This window comes from Mustelus asterias, chromosome 18 (genome assembly GCF_964213995.1).
Source record: "Mustelus asterias chromosome 18, sMusAst1.hap1.1, whole genome shotgun sequence".
Lineage (NCBI taxonomy): Eukaryota > Metazoa > Chordata > Chondrichthyes > Carcharhiniformes > Triakidae > Mustelus > Mustelus asterias.
The window spans coordinates 46,351,231-46,374,299 of NC_135818.1; positions in this window are offsets into that span (position 1 = coordinate 46,351,231).

Consider the following 23,069-nt stretch of genomic DNA (forward strand, 5'->3'; position numbering starts at 1 on the left):
GTGGCGGTGGACCCCCCTGCCCCCTCCCTCCCCACTGATCGGCCGCAGACTGGCAGCGGACCCCCCTCCGACCAGAGGATGATCTGGGTCCCGCCCCCCCTCCTCCTCCCACCCCCCCACCCCTCCCCCAGAGGATGACCTGGGTCAGAGAGCCGTTGCAGGCTCTGACCCTGCTCTTCGGAAGCTGCAGCGATGACTTCAGACTTTTATTTTGCAGGTCGCTTACAGCGCGGATGCGGAACGGATCAGAAGACGGTAAAGTGGGATTTGGTGGTAGAGTGAGGTGCGCGGTTCATTAAGTCGATTTAAATACATGCAAATGCATTTAAATCGTCGGGCCACCCAATTCGGGTGCGGGCCGGACCCGCGTCCGAATCGGGTGACGGTAAAGCCGCAATCTGCTCGGAATCGGGTGCAGATCGTGGTATAGGCCCGACGCCCAACATTACCGTGATTAAAGTTTTGGTAAAATCGGGCCCATAGTGTCCTAAACTCAACCATCTTCAACTGCCTCATTAATGATCTTCCTTCCTTCAGATGTTCAGAAGTGCGGATGTTCACTGATGACTGCTGACAATGCTCAGCGCTATTCACGATTCCTCAGATACTGAAGCAGTCCATGCCCAAATGCAGCAAGACCTGGATAATTTCCAAGCTTGGACTGACAAGTGGCAAATAACATTCACACCGCAGAAGTGCCACACAATGACTATCCCCAACAAGTGGATTCTGACCATTACCCCTTGACATTCAATAGCGTTACCATTGCTGAAGCCGCCACTATCAGCATCCTGGGAGTTACCATTGACCAGAAACTGAATTGGACTAGCTATATAAATACTGTGGGTCAAAGCAGATCAGAGGCTAGGAATCCTACAGTAAGTCTTCCCAAAGCCTGTCCACCATCTACAAGGCACAAGTCAGCAGTGTGATGGAATATTCTCCACTTGCCAGGATGAGTGCAGCTCCAACAACACTCAAGAAACTTGACACCATCCAGGACAAAGCAGCCCGCTGGATTGATGACCCATCCACAAACATCTACTCCCTCCACCACCAACACACAATAGCAGCCATGTGTACCATCTCCAAGATGCACCACAGGAATTCACCAAGGCTCCTTAAACAGCACCTTCTAAACCCACAACCACTCCCATCTAAAAGAATAAAGGTAGCAAGCACATTGGAACACCACCACCTGGAATTCTCCTCCAAACCACTCACTGTCTTGACTTGGAAATATATTGCCATCCCTTCACTGTCGTTGGGTCAAAATCCTGGAACTCCCTACCTAACAGCATTGTGGCTGTACCTACACCACATGGACTGCAGCGGTTCACAAAGGCAGTTCACCACCACCTTCTCAAGGGCAATTATGGAGGGGCAAAATACTGGTCTAGCCAGCAACTCCCACATCCTGAGAATAAGTTAAAGAAAAGTGTGAGGGGGAGGTTTTTGCACATGGTCTTTTCCAGATGAGGAGAAGGGGGGTCCTAGTGCAAGTCGGTACATGGCCAGGAGGAGCAGGGGCCTGAGCAGCATGAGGCAGCGCGGTCACAAGAAGATCAAGATGCTGGCAAATGGGGTCCAATGCAATGGTAAGAATTGGTTCAACCATGGGTAGATCACAGGCAGTGTTCTTATCTAGAAATAAGTGAAAGGCAATGCAGGAGGCACCTGGGATGTTGTTGCAAACATCTGCCAGCTCCTCCAGTACAAGCTCAACTGCAAGCACTCTGGAGAAGTAGTGCAGATCTCCTGGCCTGCATTGAGTGAATGGCTGTCCAAGTGCTATTTAAATATGGCATTAGGATCTTCGACCCCATGAGGCAACTTCCTGCCCATCCCACTTCGAGATTCACTGTGCTCTGCGTGGATGCATAGTTAATGAGCTGACCAGGGGAAGAGCACTCATGATCCACCTCAGTGCAAATCATTCCCACTTTCCCACCCATCACTGGATTTGGACTCTCGGATGGAAGATTTTGTCCAATATCAAAAATCTCCTTTTCAATCTGTTTTTATTTCGATTCTATCGCAGAATATTTTTTTTAAATGAACGGAATGCAGTCCAGTTTATTATGCATACCACATGAATATGCAACATTTTATATTAATTATAGACACTGCCAATTTAACATTGAACCTCTGAACTCTTTGTCGGAATCTGCCAATAATTATAATGCTTAAACTGAGGAGCAAGGAGAAGGTGACCTGAGTATAATGACTAAAAGCAGCTCACTTCCCATAGTAATCCTTCCTGAATGGAGACATGGGTTACCGCAGCTAACATAAATAAACAATGCACTGGAGTTTGGAGGCCTGTTTTGATAATTCCTGTGATAAGTCCCACCACCCTGGATTCAAGGATGTTTTCAGAGTCTTTGTTGGTCAATAGCAGTGCTGGGGAGATATTTTCCCATCACACAGATGGAATGGAAGCAGCTGCCTTTTGCTGATCAGCAATGAGATTCACTTGGCAGGAAACCAATAGCTTTCTCACAGTTAAAACTGATCTGACTTCCTCTCCAATAGAGTGCAAAATCTGGTATTCATTGGCATCCAGCGCGGATTCAGGGATAAGCAAAAATGTTTTCTGATCTCCAGGGTGTTCAGAGTAGTGGATAAAGAGTTGGCAAAGGCTTCACTCACATTACTTACATGATAGTGTAAAGAATATTCTGGCATTCAATTGAGGAGTGATTGAAAACAGAAAGAATTAGGTACAAAGAGTTTGGAGAATTTCGAATGAAACCACTTTTTGCTGAATACTGTTTATCTATGGAACAACTCACTGTTGATCAGAATCTAAACCTAGAGCCAATGTGGATGAATAATTGCTACGAGAATCACAGCCTAAAGTTCTCAGTCGACAGCAGTTGGTATCTGAAATGTTGCAAGAAAGTTTTTAACAGAATCTATGCTAGAAATTATTCAATTAATATTAATCTCAGTCACCAACATTGCTTGCTTCGATATGTTCTGCCACTGTTGGTGCACCCCGCTTTATTCTTTATCTTCCCATTCTCTGCTCCAAGTCCAGGCTTATGGAGGGGAAAGGGAAAACTATTCCTCATCAATGCTTTTTCCTCTCTGATTCAGGGTCACCAAGGTTTAGGATCACGTAAAATGCTTCAATTTCCTGCCTGTTATTAATTTTAGCTTTTCATTGGGTATAACTTCCTGACTGCCCAGCATTGGATTGAGGGGGGTACCCCAGTGATGCGCTGGGAAATCCCTCTCGGAAGTTCCCACATAAGGGTTTATCTAGCAAATGCCCGTAAGTGCTAACTTCCTCTGGACAATTGCCCTGGGATGGGAACCATCCTACTAAGCGATTTAAAGCGCTAACTTCAGATAATTTGGCCAGTTTTACCCTCATGGTTATTCTGGAAGAAATTGAAGGAAACAAAAAGCACTGTTAACATGTCTGGAGCCCTCCTCCTGATATCCAGACTGCCACCACCCTCCCCTCCCCCCCCCCCCACCCCCACCCCCCCCACCCCCGCACCCCCCACCACCCACAAATGTCTGAATACCATTCGCTGATGTCTGAACCTCCCCCCCAACTCCATCCCCACACATCCCATTCACTTACCTTTGAAACTTACCTTCTCCCTTTCAATGAGACCTTTAAACTCACTTGCTTTATGGCAGATGGTGCTGTAAAAAGGGAGCGTATCTTCCTTCGCTCCACTTCTTTTGCCACTGGAGCCGCGCACACACTAGGCTCACATGTGAAAACTTTTATTGTGAAGGATAAGCTGAATGATAAGAAATGGCAATAGGACATAATGAAGAAACAGTCAGAAAATGTGGAAATCTTTAGCGGGTTGATTTTAATATAGACATAGGCCTTCTGTTCCCTTTCATTTGGTGACCAAGGTTTATAAATGTCTTTTCCCTGAAATGTTGAGAAATATATAGCAGATTCGAGCAATGACTCAAGGCTCAGGTTTTTGTTCAGTAAGTTTATCAAGGGATAATGGATATGCAGTTAAGGTGTTGTAACCTGTAGGAGCATAGACCAAGACCGGACTAGTCCACTTGGATCCACAATAAACTCACTTAGATTATTTAACTCGCCGCGCGACAAAACTAATGACGGCACAATGCAAAGCGGGCTGAAATAGACACAGCCCCTGATTAGACCTGGATTGCTCATTTTTAGCCAGTGCTGACACAATGGGCCAAATGGCCTCTCTCTCTGTGCCATAAATCTTTCTATCTTTCTGTTTCACTACGAATCACGGAAGGTGAAGAATGATGGTGGAATTGGTTTGAGAGGCTGAATGGCCTACAACTGTACCTATGCTATCCAGCTGTGTAGTACAAAGCTTTAGTAATTTCATTATGGCAACTAAGTATAGTATTTCCCTTCTATTGGAAGAGAGTTGTTGATCCTTTACTGCTGAATCTCTGGAGATATGCTGTCCTGTGTAACCTCCTCTTTCTCCTGAGTATCCTGCTCATGACCGGTGACCTCATTTTTAATGTTCTGTAGATGAAAAGTTCTGAATTATGAATATAAACAACTCTTGCTGAGATGTTTTACAACAACCCCATAGACAAAATAATGGACGCAAGACTGTGGTAAAGCAGTGGCGTGATCAATAATTATACATGCGCCACTAAAGGTTTTATTCTTCTCAGTCTGCAGGTGATGTAATAGTGTCATCAGCCAAGTGGGTCGGCAGCCTTGGTCTCCAAGCAACCAATCTGATACATTGATTTGGCTGAGAGACGTTAAATATCTTGGACTGTTGGACAACAAATGGATCCTAACAGCTCGCAGAGTAGCATGGATTCAAATGCAGAAAGATGTGGCTGGCATCTCTCACATGCTGCAAATGCCCTTCACATTAGGGAGGTTTAGCAGCTTAGAAATTGCATCAAATTTAAATGGGGCCACAATGGTGGTGCAGTACCTGCTGCACACAGTTGATGAGGTCAGAGCAGGACCAGAGCAAACTGGTCTGACACCCTCTTTACGATAATATTGCGATCTGCAGCTGCTATTTGCAATGCCAGGTGCTGATCGCCGGTTACAGTTTGATCAGCTGGCTTAGGTGGCAGCGAGCATCTCAATGGGCAGGGTAGGGAATCAGGAGGGACACGAGAGGTGGCTCTGAGCACTTTGTAGTTTTAATGTGGATCTGGGAGGAGTTCACTTGGATCCCCAATAAAGTCATTTAGATTTTTTAGCTTGCCTTTCAGGTGATTGCCTCTCGACAAAACTAACGACAGCATGCACAACGCAAAGGGGACTGACTTAGACACTGCTCCTGATTAGACTATGCAAAGGACCTTAACACTAGTTTCAGCAATATGCTCCTAGGTGTCTATTGAGAAATGCATGCACGTCTGGCCCAAAATGAGAGCTCACAGACCATCCACTATCTATGTCTTTATGACAGTCTATGCTGCCTCACACTGTGTGCGCACACACGAGGACGGCCTCAACCGGGATATTGGGTTCATGGCACACTATTTGTAACTCCCACAGAGTTTCACTGGCTGTCTTGTCTGGAGACAATACACATCTTTTTAGCCTGTCTTGATGCTCTCTCCACTCACATTGTTTTGTTTCTTAAAGACTTGATTAGTTGTAAGTATTCGCATTCCAACCATTATTCATGTAAATTGAGGTTGTGTCTTTATATGCTCTGTTTATGAACAGAATTCCCACTCACCTGAAGAAGGGGCTTGCAGCTCCGAAAGCTTGTGTGGCTTTTGCTACCAAATAAACCTGTTGGACTTTAACCTGGTGTTGTTAAACTTCTTACAGTGTGGGTTTCCTCAGGGTGCTCTGGTTTCTTCCCACAGTCCAGAGATGCGTAGGTTAGGTGAATTGGCCATTGTAAATGCACAAGGTTGCGGGGATAGGATGAGGGGGTTGGGCCTGGATAAGGTGTTTTTTCAGAGAGTTGGTGCAGACTCAGTGGGCTGAATGGCCTCCTTCTGCACTGCAGGGATTGTATGATTCTATGACAGCTGTATCATGCCTGTAAAATGCATGCAGCATGATCCAGTTTCTAGACCATGGTGTCTACAGTTGAGACTTTTGCTGTCATGTAGGTGGCAGTGGCATTTTGAACTTGGAGAAATCCTGGCACTCAATTAAACCCCAATGCTGGTTGCTTCTGTCCTGGTGTGCCCAGACAGGAAATTTTGGCCCACCTAAATGAGACATCCATGGCCTGTTTAACACAATGGTTCGATCATGAATCATAGAATCCCCACAGTGCAGAAGGAGGCCATTCGGCCCATCGAATCTGCACCGACCATAATCCTACCCAGGCCCTATTCCCGTTACCCCACATATTTACCCTGCTAATCCCCTGACACTAGGGTCAATCTAGCATGGCCAATTAACCTAACCTGCACATCTTTGGACTGTGGGAGGAAACTGGAGCGCGTGGAGGAAACCCACGCAGATATGGGGAGATTGTGCAAACTCCACACAGTGACCTGAGGCCAGAATTGAACGGAGGCCCCTGGCGCTGTGAGACAGCAGTGCTAACCACTGTGCCACCATGCTGCCCCGCAGTGAGATGAGGCTCATCTCACCTTAAGGCTGACTGGAAACATCAAGTGGCTAAAAACTGAGAGTTCCTATTAAAACTGCAGCCACTGACATGGCTGTGCCTCTGGTAAGAAGAGTTTTCAGGCTCTAGTACCAACATCTGGCACAGGAACAATGGAATTCCAGGAAAGAAGGTTGCTATTTTCCTAACGCTAATATAATTTTGAAAAGTCTGCGTAGGATGTAGAATCTACTTCTAATCCCTTATTTTTCAGGATAACCCGGATTTTGGAAAATGCTTTCAGGCTTTAACGTCGAAAACAATTGCTGGGAACTGTCAGTAATAGCCTCCACTCTGCTTTTCTGACTTTAGGACTGGACTGATTCCAGTGGTGTCTTCTTAGGGAAACCTAGTATTAATTTAGGAAAACTCCCGGCAGAGGGTTGCCTCTTCTCCCTACTTTAATTTAAATACAGCAGGTATTGATTTTGCAATACTTCTTTGCGGGGAAAGATTTGACTCGATTTATTTTTTTAAAAGTACAATTTTGACCTCGGGAAAGAAACAGCAGCAACATCTGTGCAACATCACACAGGCCAAGTCTTTTCCCAGATGGAATTCCAGCTTCCTGATTGAAAAGTGCAGCAGAAATCTGAAATAATTACAAGGTTATAAATATTTGTTCAATAGCATGAAACACCATTTGAAGGCGTGAATCACATCCAACCAAATGAAGACTGCACACATTAAAAGCATCTCTGACAGCATTAAATAGCTATTATTCAGCACTGGTTCACTAAAAGCAGTTTACAAACTGTAATTTGAATGCTTTTAATTTCAAATAATATGAGAGGAGAAAGTTGCAAAGCTTTACCAAATGGTTGCAAAATTATCTCCAAAGGTCCGCCCTCTCATATGAACGCTTCAGAACAGCATTTGTATGTCCCCTCGGAAGATTGAAAATAAGGTTAGCACCCATGATATGGTACATAGAAAGAGGGGAGGAAGGTAAAAGGGCAATCAGTCCATAATACCTACTTCTTCCAGAGTTTATATTTTCTTAGGGAAACCTAAGATTTGTCTTGTCCTGCCAGGAGCAGGGATTGTGGCGTAGTTTATTTGGCAGGAGGCAAAAAGATCTGTTTTTGACTGCGGGATAAACTGTTGGAAGTTTTGTTCCCCCAACTTTCATGACTTCTTACAAATGGGTCGAGCTTCCTGATGATCAATGTCTTATTTGCATGCATTAGCATATCATTCATACTCATTAAAAGGCAACCTCGGCAGAATTAAGTTCACCCGCTATCTCCACCGGCAAGAATTTCGATGTTCTGTTTTACAACTGTATATAAGTGGCATGCACCTGGCACACTTCACTTCTTCCATGACTTTGAGGTCTATAGGTGTTGCTTACTCCTTCTTGGGGACCTCACATAACTTCACTCAAGTGTCATTATCAAACACTGTCTCCAGAATGGAAAATTCCACCCTGTGTTAAAATAAAATCAGCCCTCAAGTATTTGTGTTGCTTCATGTTTTTTCCTGTCAATGATATCTGCATGGAAATATTGGGCTGAAAATTTGCTACACAAAATAGTTGTTTGAATAGCATGCCATTATTAATATGCAAATCAGACAACTTGTGATGAGGAAGAGACGGTGAATTGACCTCCAACAGCCAACAGGCATTGACTGCACCCCTGCCCCATCTTGTCATCACATCTCACCACTTCCGAGGCCTCCAGTGCCCCATTAGCTCCTTGACTTTACCCCCCAATCCTCCCTCCCTGATCAATCCATCTCCTCGGCCCCAATTAGTCTTTCTCCTTCCTCCCTGGTCAATCCATTTCCTCCCTCCCTGATCAGCCCATCTTCTCTCTCCCAGATAAAACCATCCTCTCCTCCCTGGTCGAACCATCTCCTCCCTTTCAAGTAATCCATCTCCTCGCCTCTCTGGTCAACTATCCCTTCCTCTCCATAACCTCCCTTTCTCCCATTCTCCCTGAACAAACCGCCTCTGACCCGCCTGACTGGACACATCCTTCCGCTATCTTCCCTGGCACAGACTGACTCCGTGCCTGATTGGGGGTCCACCCAGTGATAGCGCAGTGTGGGGGATCCCAAATTGCCGTTTCCCCACAACTTTCTGACTGATCTGCCCCCACCCTGCCCCGTAGATCCGGTAAGTAATCAGTAAGTGCCAGCAGAATCTTCCAGTCCCGCTGATGTTAATGGCGATATGAATGGCTCACTACATCTGCCATGGGGAAACCCGCTGCAGTGGGCTGGAAAATCCTGGCCTATGAGTTCACAAGGCCGAGCAGCATTAGCGTGTAAGAAAAACAACCACTTATGGCAGGGAAAGGATGCATTTACAAGTTGTTAATTGCTGTTAGCTTTGCAAAAATGGGGACTCATTAATCTGCCTCCCCATGAGTATCAAGAAATTGCAAAATATGCAACATAAAAATGAAGAAAGCTTGATTTTGGATTGAAAGGGCCCTTTGAATGATGAGATTTATGTGTTTGCAATGCTACCCAATCTTGAAGGCTCAAGAAGGGAATAATTGAAACTGTGGAATCTCACTTGTGCAGTAATAAATTGTTTAGAGAACTTTTTAATTATTTTTTCTTACTTTTCCTCTCTGCCCCCTTTCTCTCTCAATCCAATCTTTATTTCCATCTGTATATTTCTCCTGCTTTATCTAATTTGACTCCAATTCACCCTATTTTATTCTTCCCCGTTCAATCGGTTCCTTTCTCTATCTTTAAATTTCACTGGTTAGGGAGATAGACTGTGGGACTAAGGAGCCAGATGCCCTTTGACCTCACCAAGCTGTTATCAGCTCGCATGAGCAGCAATTTGCAGAACACAAATAATACAATCTGAAGGGTGAGATAAAAAATCCAATTCACAGCGCTCAGCGTTTAATGCCTCACCCAACAATCCCCAAGCATTGAAATTCTGAAAAATGGCAAATAAACATTGTTCTTCTTGATTTCTAATTAAAAATACAAGTTCATGCGCAGCTGCACTAACCAAAAAAAATGTACATCTCAACAAAATGGTCGTACACAAAGAGAAACAAAATCACTGAATAACATGAAAGCTGCTCAGACTCAAACTACTTGGAACGCAGGGGAAAAAAACTCAGTGATGGAAAAGATACAGAAGACACTAACCAGAATAACTGAAGGACTGCAATATTAAAAGCAATTAAACTAGATATGTTCTCACCAGGAAAGAGAAGGCTGCGAGGTGATACGATGACTGTTTTTGAAATTTTAAATGGGATAGAATTCCATAGAATCCCTATGGTGCAGAAGGAGGCCATTCAGCCCATCGAATCTGCACCAACCCTTCAAAAGAGCACTCGACCTAGGCCCACTCCCCCGCCCTATCCTTGTAACCCTATGCATTGATCATGACCAATCTACCTAACTGACACATCTTTAAAGTTTAAAGTTTATTTATCAGTGTCACAAGTAGGCTTACATTACATTGCAATGAAGTTACTGTGAAAATCCCCTAGTTGCCACACTCCAGCGCCTGTTCGGGTACACTAAGGGAGGATTTAGCATAGCCAATGCACCTAACCAGCACGTTTTTTGGACTGTGGGAGGAAACCGGAGCACCCGGAGGAAACCTACACAGACACAGGGAGAACATGCAGACTCAGCACAGACAGTGACCCAAGCCAGGAATCAAACCCAGGTCCCTGGCGCTGTGAGGCAGTTGTGCTAATCACTGTGCCACCGTGCCGCCAATCTTTGGACTATGGGAGGAAACTGGTGCACCTGGGGGGAACCCACGCAGGCACAGGGAGAACGTGCAAACTCCAGGCAGACTGTAACCCCATGGTTGGAATCAAACCCGGGTCCCCAGCGCTGGAAGGCAGCAGTGCTAACTACATAGCAACAGTTCCATCTTGCCCAGAGCAGTGGAACTAGAGTGCATGTCCTGTCCTCGAAGGATGAATACAAAACTAACATACATCATTTCCATGAGGGAGTAGTGAATCTATGGAAGAGGCTGTGGGAGGGTGGGGGTGGAGGGGGGGTCCTTTACACCAGTAATCTGCAAAATATGGCACAATGGGGAGAACAGGGAAATTTTGAATCTGAGTTCACAAAGCTTTTTATCACCAGCAGGTTTTCCTCACCCTATGTCTAGAGTCTGTTGTAGACTATCTGATAGAGATCAATTACCATGATTAGTCATCATGATTTGGCATTATTGTTGGAGCATGCAGCTACCAAATTGTAATACTTAGACTGCAAAAAGGCTAACTCCAATTAGACTTGTGGCCTCTTGGGTATTCTAAGGTTATATCACTACACAGATCAGTGCCTTTCCCCGCTAGGCTATTGTAAAACTATCATTTAGTAGTTTGAATTCCCTGCAAGCATACCCTTGCTCTGTTCTGTCAAAACAGAGTTTAATATGAATTTGACAGGGGACTATGTGCTTCGTCGTAAAATTCGCACTCCCACTGCATCCCACTTCTCCATCATTACCCCTTGCTCCTTACCCAGTGAATGAAGCAAACTCCAGGGCAATCTGTATTGCATAGCTTCCTGGAGTTTCACACTGTGCTCAGATGTCTGAAATTTGGCTGCGTACGGGCATTTCATTTATTCCTTCTTTAGAAGCAGTTAACAAAATGGATTAAAAGGGGCACCAAGGAGTCAGATTAATCACTAAGCTCTTATCTCTGCAGTTAGCCAGCACTTTAATATACTAATTTTTGAAATAAAGTTAATTAAATTGGCCACAATCTCACTTGTCGGATTTTTGTTTGTTGTAATAATCTACAGAAAAGCTAGAATATTAGCATATTTTGTATCGGACATTTACTGGACCTCTTTCACAAACGCGCCATACATGACTGTGCAGGGTAGGTGTAGCTTTCATTTGTTAAGTGTCCCCTTCGGAGTCAATATAAGAGTACAGTAGGGTGATCAGAAACATCTCCATGGTAAATGTTTTTAAAAGGCCTTCATTAGGAGCAGATCATTAGGGTGCATGAAGATGAAAGGCAGCCTATGTTGTTTGGACTCCACTTTCGTTTACATTTAGCTTTTTATTTCCCTTTACCAGGGAAAGAATGAGTCATTCCCTTTCTTCTCAAGACGGAGCGTCACCAGTCAAGCCAGTTGGTGGCCAAAGTCATTATCAGCTCCCACAAGTGGAAACCTCAGATCTCAAAAGGTTTGCACAACAAATGGCTGCGGCAACATCAGCATCACAGAGAATTAGCACAGGGAACAAAATGCGTTAGAAATTTGAAGGCTTTGATGGATTAGAACGAGAGCCCTTTGAGATCCTTAAGCTTTAGTGGTCTTTGGTTTGGTAATTTAACTCCAGTGCAAATTATCTACTTTAGCTGGGGACAATATGCTGTTTGGCTACACAAAAGGATTCTAATCCAGAAATAATGATCTTTGGATTCCTCGCTAAACAGAATAAGAGTTTGCATTGCAAATTGAAAGTGGACAAAATCGCGTGAATTGTTTTTTGACGAAGAAATTGCTTCAAGTTAGTATAAGAAATCAGTTATTATTGAATAATACAGCCAAATGACATTTGACAAATTAGCTTCACTGGCAATCTGCTGAGGTAAATTGTTGGGATGTGATTATTTTAAAACGGTTTTGTTGTACCTGGCGGCAGTTAAGATCAGGGGAAGTGTCTAGTAAAATATGCTTAAGCTTTGAAAATAGGGAAATCAGGAGAGAGTTACATTGCAGCAAATACATTGGCCCCAATATTTACAGGGCGGCAATGAAGAAGCAGCGCAGAGGGATATAGTCGTGGAATAGAGGGGGACCTAGAAATCCTGGAAACACAGAGAAGCTGCCAAATCTAACAGCAGGATCTCATTAAGGAAGTTTTTCAAAGATGGAAAGAGAGGTGGAGCAGTTTAGGGAGAGAGATCCAGGCAGCAAGATTGAAGCAGCTGGCTGACATGTGTTATACAAAAATCTAAAAGCAGCAACGTAGCTTCAGACAGATTGCCAGGGCTGAGAGAATGTTTGTCACGTCCATTAGAATTGATGTGGCTAGGGTACATCGTGTCAGTCTCGAGCGGTGGTGCCTTTACTGTAGGAGGTGGCTCCATCTTGCACCTGATAGTAATTTCACAGAATTATTAAGGCAGGGAGGCAGTTGCAGCAGAATTCCTAGATCCTCCCTAATGCCCATCGATGATTTGCAGGAAAGGGCACACGAGGTCGCCAGGTGGATATGCCTGATCCTCCATTTTGTCATCCAATTTCCATGCTGAGCAACAGACAACACAGCTCCACGTTCTGAATACAGATTGATTGGATTAAACGGGAATAACTGCCACATATTATTGGTTAAGCAACAGTTATGGGTACTTAGAAGAGGTTTTATTCCAAGGATCTGAACAGGAATTTTAACCTGGATATGACACCAGAATTAAACGTGACCAAAGAACCAAATGTTAAAAAAAGTAGAAAATAAAAGATCACTCTGCATATTTTTGAAAATAGGGAAGAATGCAGCCATCCATGTTCGTAGAGAAGTTGGAGTCTCCATTACTTGTAAGATCTGAAAAGCTTTCAGACCTTATTTTCATCATTCTCGACGGTGCATTGAAGGGCTTTGGAAGCATGTCCTCAGCAGGAAGTCATGAATGCTGTTGGAGAGCAGACTGAAGGTGTGAATCTTTACATAAAGTTACCCCAAGCTGGTAATTGTTTGTTTTAAGTCACCAGGACATCACTGTTCAAAGTTCTAAGATTACATTGGAAGCGGTAGGCAATAATGCTGTGGTCACCTCAGCTAGTGCAGCAATATCTGGCAGTAAAGTGGGCACCGAGCAATCCTGCCAAGCTATCACAGCAACTCTACTTCTCTGAAGGTAGCCTCCAATTATAAAATGGGGGCAGCTCCCTCAAACATCCAGGCCGTCGAGGCAGGTGGATGAATGCTGCAAGAGCAAGAGTCCGTGGGGCAGTGGGAGACAGAGAGTCATGAGGCACAGCCAAGCAGGAGGACAGGCAAGCACAGGATAGATCATGTTCGGAGCAGCCTGCATATTTCCAAATGGTCACAGACATCTGTACATCGTGCAGGAAGGACAGACACCTTGGACCAGTCGTCGACAGGGCGTGCCAGAAGCAGTCAAGGTGACAGCGACCTTAATGCTTTTCGCTCCGGGCTCATTCCAGGGCTCTGCTGCAGACCCATGCAGCATTTTACAAGCAGTAGCCTACTGATGCATAACCATTTACAGAGGCCCTGCCGCTGGCGGCAGACCTCATCACCTTTCCCACAGACCCAGCCTCCCAGGTGCAGAGGAATAATCAGATACACACATGAGCTCCCACTGTCAGACATAAGAGATTCAGCAATCAGAAGGCTTTTCATTCTATCAATGCACTGCTGGTGTGTGACCACAGGAAGAGATTCCTGCCCATGTGCTCTCAATTCCCCGGCAGTTTTCAGGTTTGAGCTGAAGACATACCTGCCTCAATTATTCCATCCCAGTCTCCTGGTGCATGGCTGGCCACTTGGCAACAAGGATTACCTTATAAGGCAGCAGCTCTTCACTCCCGTGAGAAATTCACAGAAGGAGGTCCAAGTGCATTTTAATATTGGGTACATTCAGATGTTGATCATCATCGAACAAGTAGAGACACAAGGGACAGAATTTTTCCATCCCGCCCGTCACGGAATTATAGCAGGCGGGACACGGACCATGCAAAGGTCCATTGACCTCAGGCGGGATTTTCCAGCCTTAGGGCAAACACGGCTGGAAAATCACACCCAAGCTCTCACATAGCTGACTACTTTGTAATGTTAAAGCACGTGGAATTGTGCGTAGTGTCTTGAAATAGATAGAAAGTTTGTTAGCGGACAGGAAGCAGAGTTGGTAATAAATGGGTCTTTTTCCGATTGGCAGGCAGTGACTAGTGAGTACTGCAAGAATCTGTGCTAGGACCCCAACTGTTCACATTATATATTCATGATTTGGATGCGGGAACTAAAGATATTATCTCCAAATTTGGTTGGGAGGATGAGCTGTGAGGAGGATGCAGTGACGCTTTAGCGTGATTTGGACAGGCAGAGGCAGTATAATGCGGATAAATGTGAGGTTATCTATTTTAGTAGCAATAATAGGAAGGCAGATTATCATTTGAATGGGTGTAAATTGAGAGAGGTGCATATTCAATGAGACCTTGGAGTCCTCGTGTATCAGTCTCTGAAAGTAAGCGTGCAGGTACAACAGGCAGTAAAAAAGGCAAATGGTATATTGGCCTTTGTAGTGAGGGGATTTGAGTATAGGAATAAGGATGTTTTACTGGAATTGTACAGGGTGTTGGTGTACTGCTGGTGTGTAACCACAGGAAGAGATTCCTGCCTCAATTATTCCATGATGTGGAGATGCCGGCGTCAATTATTCCATCCCAGTCTCCTGGTGCATGGAGATGAGATTGCACATTTTGTAAGAAAGAATGAGAAGGCAGCTTATAATTTAAATAGAGAGAAAATGCAGAAAGCTGCAGCACAAAGAGACTTGGGGGATCCTTGTTCATGAAACCCTGAAATCTAACATACAGGTGCAGAAGGTAATAGGGAAGGCAAGTGGAATACTGGCTTTTATTTCAAGGGGGCTGGAGTATAAAAGAAAAATGGTGTTGCTGCAACTATACAAGATACTAGTGAGGCCACATTTAGAGTACTGTGTAGAGTGCAAGGAAAGATATATTATCATTGGAGGCAGTTCAAAGAAGGATAAATCATAGAATCATAGAATCCCTACACTGCAGAAGGAGGCCATTCGATCCATCGAGTCTGCACTGACAACAATCCCACCCAGGCCTGATTCCCGTAACCCCACATATTTACCCTACTAATCCCCCTGACACTAAGGGGCAATTTAGCATAAGTCGGATGATCCCAGGTATGGAGGAGCTTCCACATGAGGAAAGATTCAACAGTTTGGGTCTGTACTCCTTGGAGCTCAGAGAGTGACAGGTGATGTGATTGAAAAATATAAGATTCTCGGGGGGGGAGGGGGGTCAGACACAAGGTAAATGCTGGGAGAATGTTTCCACACATGGAGAGCGTAGGAACAGAGGACATGGTCACGGAATAACGGGCTGCTCATTTAACATGGATTAAAGGAAGAATTCCTTCTCTCAAAGAGTGATGAATCTTTGGAATTCTTTATCCCAGGAAGCTGTGGAGGCCAAGTCCTTGAACATTTTCAAGGCTGAGATCGATATGTTGTAATCAATCGGGGAATTATGGGTTACGGACAGAGGCAGGAACGTGGACTTCATCAGTGTTAAACCAGCCATGATTTTATTAAGTGGTGGAGCAGGCTGGAAGGGCTGAATGGCCCACTCCTGTTCCTACTTCCTATTGTCTAATGGCCCTCAAACTCCTCAACCCCAGCTAAGCTCTCAGGTTTCCTGGAGGGAACCAGCTGCTGGAACACACTGCCATACCCTCCAGCTGGAACACACTGCCATCCCCTCCACAGCTGGAACACACTGCCATCCCCTCCACAGCTGGAACACACTGCCATCCCCTCCACATCTGGAACATACTGCCATCCCCTCCTCAGCTGGAACACACTGCCATCCCCTCCACAGTTGGAACACACTGCCATCCCCTCCATATCTGGAACATACTGCCATCCCCTCCTCAGCTGGAACACACTGCCATCCCCTCCACATCAGGAACACACTGCCATCCCCTCCAGCTGGAACACACTGCCATCCCCTCCACATCAGGAACACACTGCCATCCCCTCCACATCTGGAACACACTGTCATCCCCTCCACATCTGGAACACACTGCCATCCCCTCCACATCTGGAACACACTGCCATCCCCTCCAGCTGGAACACACTGTCATCCCCTCCACATCTGGAACACACTGCCATCCCCTCCAGCTGGAACACACTGCCATCCCCTCCACATCTGGGACACACTGCCATCCCCTCCACAGCTGGAACACACTGCCATCCCCTCCAGCTGGAACACACTGCCATCCCCTCCAGCTGGAACACACTGCCATCCCCTCCACATCTGGAACACACTGCCATCCCCTCCACATCTGGGACACACTGCCATCCCCTCCACAGCTGGAACACACTGCCAGCCCCTCCACATCAGGAACACACTGCCATCCCCTCCAGCTGGAACACACTGCCATCCCCTCCACATCTGGAACACACTGCCATCCCCTCCATATCTGGGACACACTGCCATCCCCTCCAGCTGGAACACACTGCCATCCCCTCCAGCTGGAACACACTGCCATCCCCTCCAGCTGGAACACACTGCCATCCCCTCCACATCAGGAACACACTGCCATCCCCTCCAGCTGGAACACACTGCCATCCCCTCCACATCAGGAACACACTGCCATCCCCTCCAGCTGGAACACACTGCCATCCCCTCAACATCAGGAACACACTGCCATCCCCTCCAGCTGGAACACACTGCCATCCTCTCCACATCAGGAACACACTGCCATCCCCTCCACATCAGGAACACACTGCTATCTTCTCCACAGCTGGAACACACCGCCATCTTCTCCACATCAGGAACACACTGCCATCTTCTCCACAGCTGGGACACACTGCTATCCCCTCCACATCAGGAACACACCGCCATCTTCTCCACAGCTGGAACACACTGCTATCCCCTCCACATCAGGAACACACCGCCATCTTCTCCACAGCTGGAACACACTGCCATCCCTCGAGCTGTTGTTTTGCACCAGCGCAATTGATCTGCTTTGAGTCTGCAGCTTCTGGCGTTTTTCCATGTAGATCAGTGCTGATGTTATGAATGGATTCGTCCAGGTTATTTATTCTGTATTCTCCCCTCTACAAAATCTCATGCTGCTCATGAATGCTCTCCAGGTGCTGCCGCATGTGGTCTCCATGAGGTTGGTCAATCTCTCCTGGGGGAGGTTCTTCTGCTTGAGTGCCATCTGTGCCAGGGACCCTTCAATTCACAGAGCATGAGTTTACATTGCCACAGGGAATTCTGCTCGATGTCTGCATATCTGCTGTAGTGTCCCAAGCACTAAGCCCCATTCTGAAACACCTCAGGACCTTCCTCAGTGTGTTCCAGAATATCATTGTGCCTTCCCTGCTTCCTGCACAAATACCACTTACTCTGACACCTCCTTCTGCATTCCGGTGTTGTACCTCAGACAGTGACCCTCACTCTATTCACACATTGGAACTCACTGAAACACAAGTATCTGCGATGGTATATATGCTTGTCTGATGTGATGCTGTACCCTCAGCTATCTCTTGCTCTTCCTGATACCCGAGAGATGATCTGGATCCTCGATTGAAGATTGGCTGGCTAACAGGGAGCAGAGAATAGGGATAAATGGTTCTTTTTTGGGTTGGCAAGATGTGGCGAGCGGTGTGCCACACAGATTAGTGCTGGGGCCTCAACTATTTACAATACATATCAATGACTTGTATGAAGGCATTGAATGTGTGGTTGCTACATTTGCTGATGACACAAAGATAGGTAGGAAAGGAAATAGAGAAGAGGACATAAGGAGTCTGCAAAGGGAAATAAGTAGGTAAAGTGAGTGGGCAAAAAATTAGCAGATGGAATGTAATGTGGGAAATGTGAACTTGTTCACTGTGACAGGAGGAATAGATAAACAGCGTATTATTTAAATACAGAGAGATTGCAGAACCTGAGGTACAGAGGGATCTGGGTGTCCTGGTACACAAATCAGGAAAAGTTAGTACGCAGGTGCAGCAAGTGATTAGAGAGACAAACAGAATGTTGTTGTTTATTGCAAGGGGAAGAGAATATAAAAGTAGGGATAGAAATGTGTTAGAAGCAGTTCAGAGAATATTCACTCAACTGATACCTGAGAAGAGACAGCTATAGTATAAAGAAAGGTTGGCCAGAAAGGGAGTTTAGAAGAATGAAAAGTATGCCAAAATCTTGCTGCCGTTCATGCCGATGGGATCTTATGGTCCCACCGACAGTGTGCCCCAGCCATGGGTTTCCCAATGGCGAGGGGTGTGTTCAATGGGAAACCCCATTGACAATGGTGGGACCATAAGATCCCAGCAGCAGCAAATGGCACGCTGCCTCCAGCTGCCACTAAACACACCGCGGATAAGGAGGAAAATCCCCCCCTCCCCCGTGATCTTATTGAAATATGTAAAATCCTGAGGTGACGCCAGTATGCATTCTGAAAGGATGTTTCACCTAGCAGGTGACACTAAAACTAGGAGACACAGTTTAAAAATAATGAGTCTCCCATTTAAGACAGAGATGATGGCTGGAATTTTACTGTCCCCGCCCGCCACGGGAATCGGAGCGGGTGAGGGGCGGACCATGGAAAGGTCCATTGACCTTAGGCGGGGTTTTCCGGTTTCGGGACGAGCGAGGCTGGAAAATCCCACCCGAGAAGATTTCTTTTGCTCTCAGAGTGTTGTGATTCTTTGGAATTCTCTTCCCCAGAGATCAGTGTAGACAGGGTCATTGCATATTTTTAAGGTCGAGATGAATAGCTTCTTGACTAACAAGGAAGTGAAAGGTTATTTGGGGTAGGATGACTATGGGGTTGAAGCCACAATGTGATTAGCCATCATCTTATAGAATGGTGGAGCAGGCTCAAGGGGCCGAATGGCCTATCCCTGTTCCTAATTTGTATGGTCTGTGTGGCAAGGGTGGATAATGAATGGCCATAACTCAGCAGTCTATTGCACCCTAAGGCATGCAGGAACATGACAATGGGTGCGAGGTGCCAGGTGGCTTGAGGTAACAAGTGTACATTTGGTTTACAGCTCCAGCAAGCTGCTACAATTGGGGGTCTTCTGACTGAAAGCTGTTTGCACAGAGTACACCCTATACTGAACTCCTGGTCGCAATTGTTGTAGAGTGCAATGGTGGGAGAGCAGGGACAAGTACCAACAGTGAGCCAATGCCATGTGCTGCAGTTACATGAGAAAATGGAGGCAGCCAGTCAGGGATTTACAGCTTCCATAGGGTCGGCGCAAACTGGGCCTACTTTACCACAGCTAAAGAGCTATTGGCCATCACATACAGTCGGAGAAATCTTCACTACTCATATGACAAAGGTTAGAGATGACCTCACAGAACTGGGTCAACTGTCTCCTCATCAGTCTCACCTTCCAGCAATGGTGTCAGAGGCATGCCTCATAACAAACCCCCGGCACAATTTACCTGCCACCACATCCAGACCCGCTCTGGTTTGTGCAGCTTTCAGAGTTGACGGACCAGTCTCTATCACAAACCCACCTCCCTAGCATAAAAATAGGGTGGACGGGCCCCTCACAATGGAGATAGGATCGTGGGTTAGGAAAATTCACTCACCAGGCAAAAATCTCGCCCTATGAATTTGCTTTTATAAGTTTTTGGGAGATAGTTGCACTCATGCGAGCTCTGGCCTAATATTAAAAGCAACTGATTTGATTGTACCATTATCTAATGGTAGAATCTCTCCTACTGTGAGTAATGCAAAGGATAGTTTCCTTCATGTTCTTGCTGCACATGAGCTAAAATACCATCTGGATAAATAATAGCCACATAAAGAATTCTCTTTGTTTCGCTACACAGAGTCCGAAAACACTCAAGTGTGACTGCTGACAATATTTTTATTTTTAGGTGAAAGTGAATTTTCCACATTGCTTCTTTAATGTGATGTTTTTCACCATTTCCAAAATATGATGTGGAAATGCTGGCTTTGGACTGGGGTAGGCACAGTAAGTAGTCTCACAACACCAGGTTAAAGTCCAACAGGTTTATTTGGAATCATGAGTTTTCGGAGTGCTGCTCCTTCTTCAGGTGAGTGGACAGGTACCTCTCCACTCACTTGATGAAGGAGCAGTGCTCTGAAAGCGCGTGATTTCCAAAATAATCAAAGATTACCTAGCTCTTTGACCAAGCTTTTAATGACCTGTGCTCAATTTTTTTCATGTGGCGTTAAGTTTTGTCAGAAGTGTGTTGGGACGGTTTTAATTTACCAAAAACACTATGGCCGGGATTCTCCCAGCCCGCTGCACTGCTCAAGTAGCGCAGAGGGCTGAGAGACATCGGTTGGGGGTGGGGTGGGGGGTGGGGGGCCTGTAGTGGGACTCGTGACTGGCGTAGGATCGTTTCAATTTACCAAAAACACTGTATAAATGCAAGTTGCTGTTGTTATAAAATCCATTGCATTGCAATGATACGTGCAAAGAACACAGTCCCATCAAGCCACAACTTGGCAGGGTTTCTGTTGGGAAAATTTCCCAACCTTTTTCAATCCAATGCTATCATGAATATTACACGAACAATAATGTGCAGTCCCAAAATGTATGGTTGACATGTGGCTTTTTTGGAACTGGAAAATTTCATCAACTTCTCCAACCTTCATATGGGCTGCTGGTGATTCTTCTCTTCCCTTCCTTGACTTTTCTATCTCTATTTCTGGGTATAGACTATCAACCAATATTCACTGTAACCTCATTGACTCCACAGCCACCTTGACTACACTTTGTCACAACCTGGGTCAAAAGCCTGGAACTCCCACCCTAACAGCACTGTGGATGTACCTACACCACAGGGACAGCAGCAGTTCAAGAAAGCAGATCACCACCACTTTCTCAAGGGCAATTAGGGAAGGGCAATGAATGCTGGCCTAGCCACTGATGCCCACATCCCATGAATGATTTTTTAAAAATTCTACTTCGTACGAGGAACTTATTCCATTCTCTTTGTTTTTCTGCTACTGCAAACCTGTTGCATCTGTTCAGATGATGCAATATTCCATGCCAGTGCTCCAAAATGTCCTTTTTTCTCAACCAAGGATTCTGCCTACCATAGTTGGCAGAATCCTCAACCATATCCATTCCATTTATGTTCTACCTCTTCCTCTGCCTCCGAGAACCATGAAGATTTTCCTTTTTGCCCTCACCTTCCAACCCTGTATTCAACAAATCGTCCTACTTCATTCCCACTACCTCCAGCATGATGCCACCAGCAAAAACATTTTTTCATCCTCTCTCCTTTCTGCACCCCTAAGAGACTGTCCCCTCCATGCCACTCTAATCCACTCCTGAAACAATACCAACACTCCTTCCCCTTCCCACAGCATCTTCCGTGCAAGTGTGGGATGTGCAAGGCCTGCTCTTCTACCTCCTTCCTTCTCACTATCCAAGGCTCGAAACTCTCCTCCGAAGCAAGACAGCGTTTTACTTGTTTTCGCTGCACACTAACGTGATCTCCTCTACACTGGGCAAACCAAATGCAGATTTGGTGGCCGTTTTGGTGTAACACTTCTATTCTATCTGCAAGCGTGACCCTGAGCTTCCAAACACTTGTCATTTTAACTTTCCACCTTACAGACATGCTAACCTTGCTCTCCCCGCCTTTGTATTGTGTTCCAGTGAATTTAAGCTGGAGGAACAGTACCTCGTCTTTCGATTAGGACTTTGGAGCCTTCAAATTCCAACACTGAATTCAATAACTTTAGGTCTTCTCGTTTTGGTTTCCCTCTCTTCATAGAAATCATAGAAACCCTACAGCACAGAAAGAGGCCATTCGGCCCATCGAGTCTGCACCGACCACAATCCCACCCAGGCCCTACCCCCATATACCTACATATTTTACCCGCTAATCCCTCTAATCTACACATCCCAGGACACTAAGGGGCAATTTTTTAGCATGGCCAATCAACCTAACTCGCACATCTTTGGACTGTGGGAGGAAACCGGAGCACCCGGAGGAAACCCATGCAGACACGAGGAGAATGTGCAAACTCCACACAGACAGTGACCCAAGCCGGGAATCGAACCCAGGTCCCTGGAGCTGTGAAGCAGCAGTGCTAACCACTGTGCTACCGTGCCTCCCTAGTTGTCACTTGTTTTTGACTCTCTTCTGGTGGCTTTCGGTTGGCAGCTGTTCATGATTCTGTCATTCACACCTCTTCTTTGTTTGTTACTATTTCCTTTGGCCTTGCACTGGGTGAATCCTTAGTCATTAATGTGGGCTAACTCCCTACTTCTGGTCTGGAGGTTTAGTCTGGGTACCAACATCTCAAGACAACCAATGTTCTGCTTATTCAGCATTCCAAAATCTTACATTCAGCTAGAATTATACTGACACATCCATATGGGCAAAGTTGCTTGGGTCTGTCTGAGAGCCAGAAAGGAGCAAGTGACCTGTTCCCTCCTTTCGTTCTCCAAGTAGCTGCTCAGACTGTTCTGTCCTGAGCTCGCTAGCTATTACCTTGGGGCACAATTTCTTACACCCACTCTGTGCATGCTGCTTGCGTGATTGGCTCTGGATAGGCCGAACCTGCCTTCTCGAGGTTCAGCCATTGGCTGATGCTGCGAGTGAGTGACATCAGCCACAGTCAGTCTTGTCATCCACTTGATTATTGGCAGCCTCGTTTTGACCATCTTGCGTAGCTGGTTCCTTACCCTTCAGCCCCTACATGATAACATGGGGAGCCTCGTGGTATTATTATTAGACTATCAATCCAGAAATTCAGCTAATGTTCTG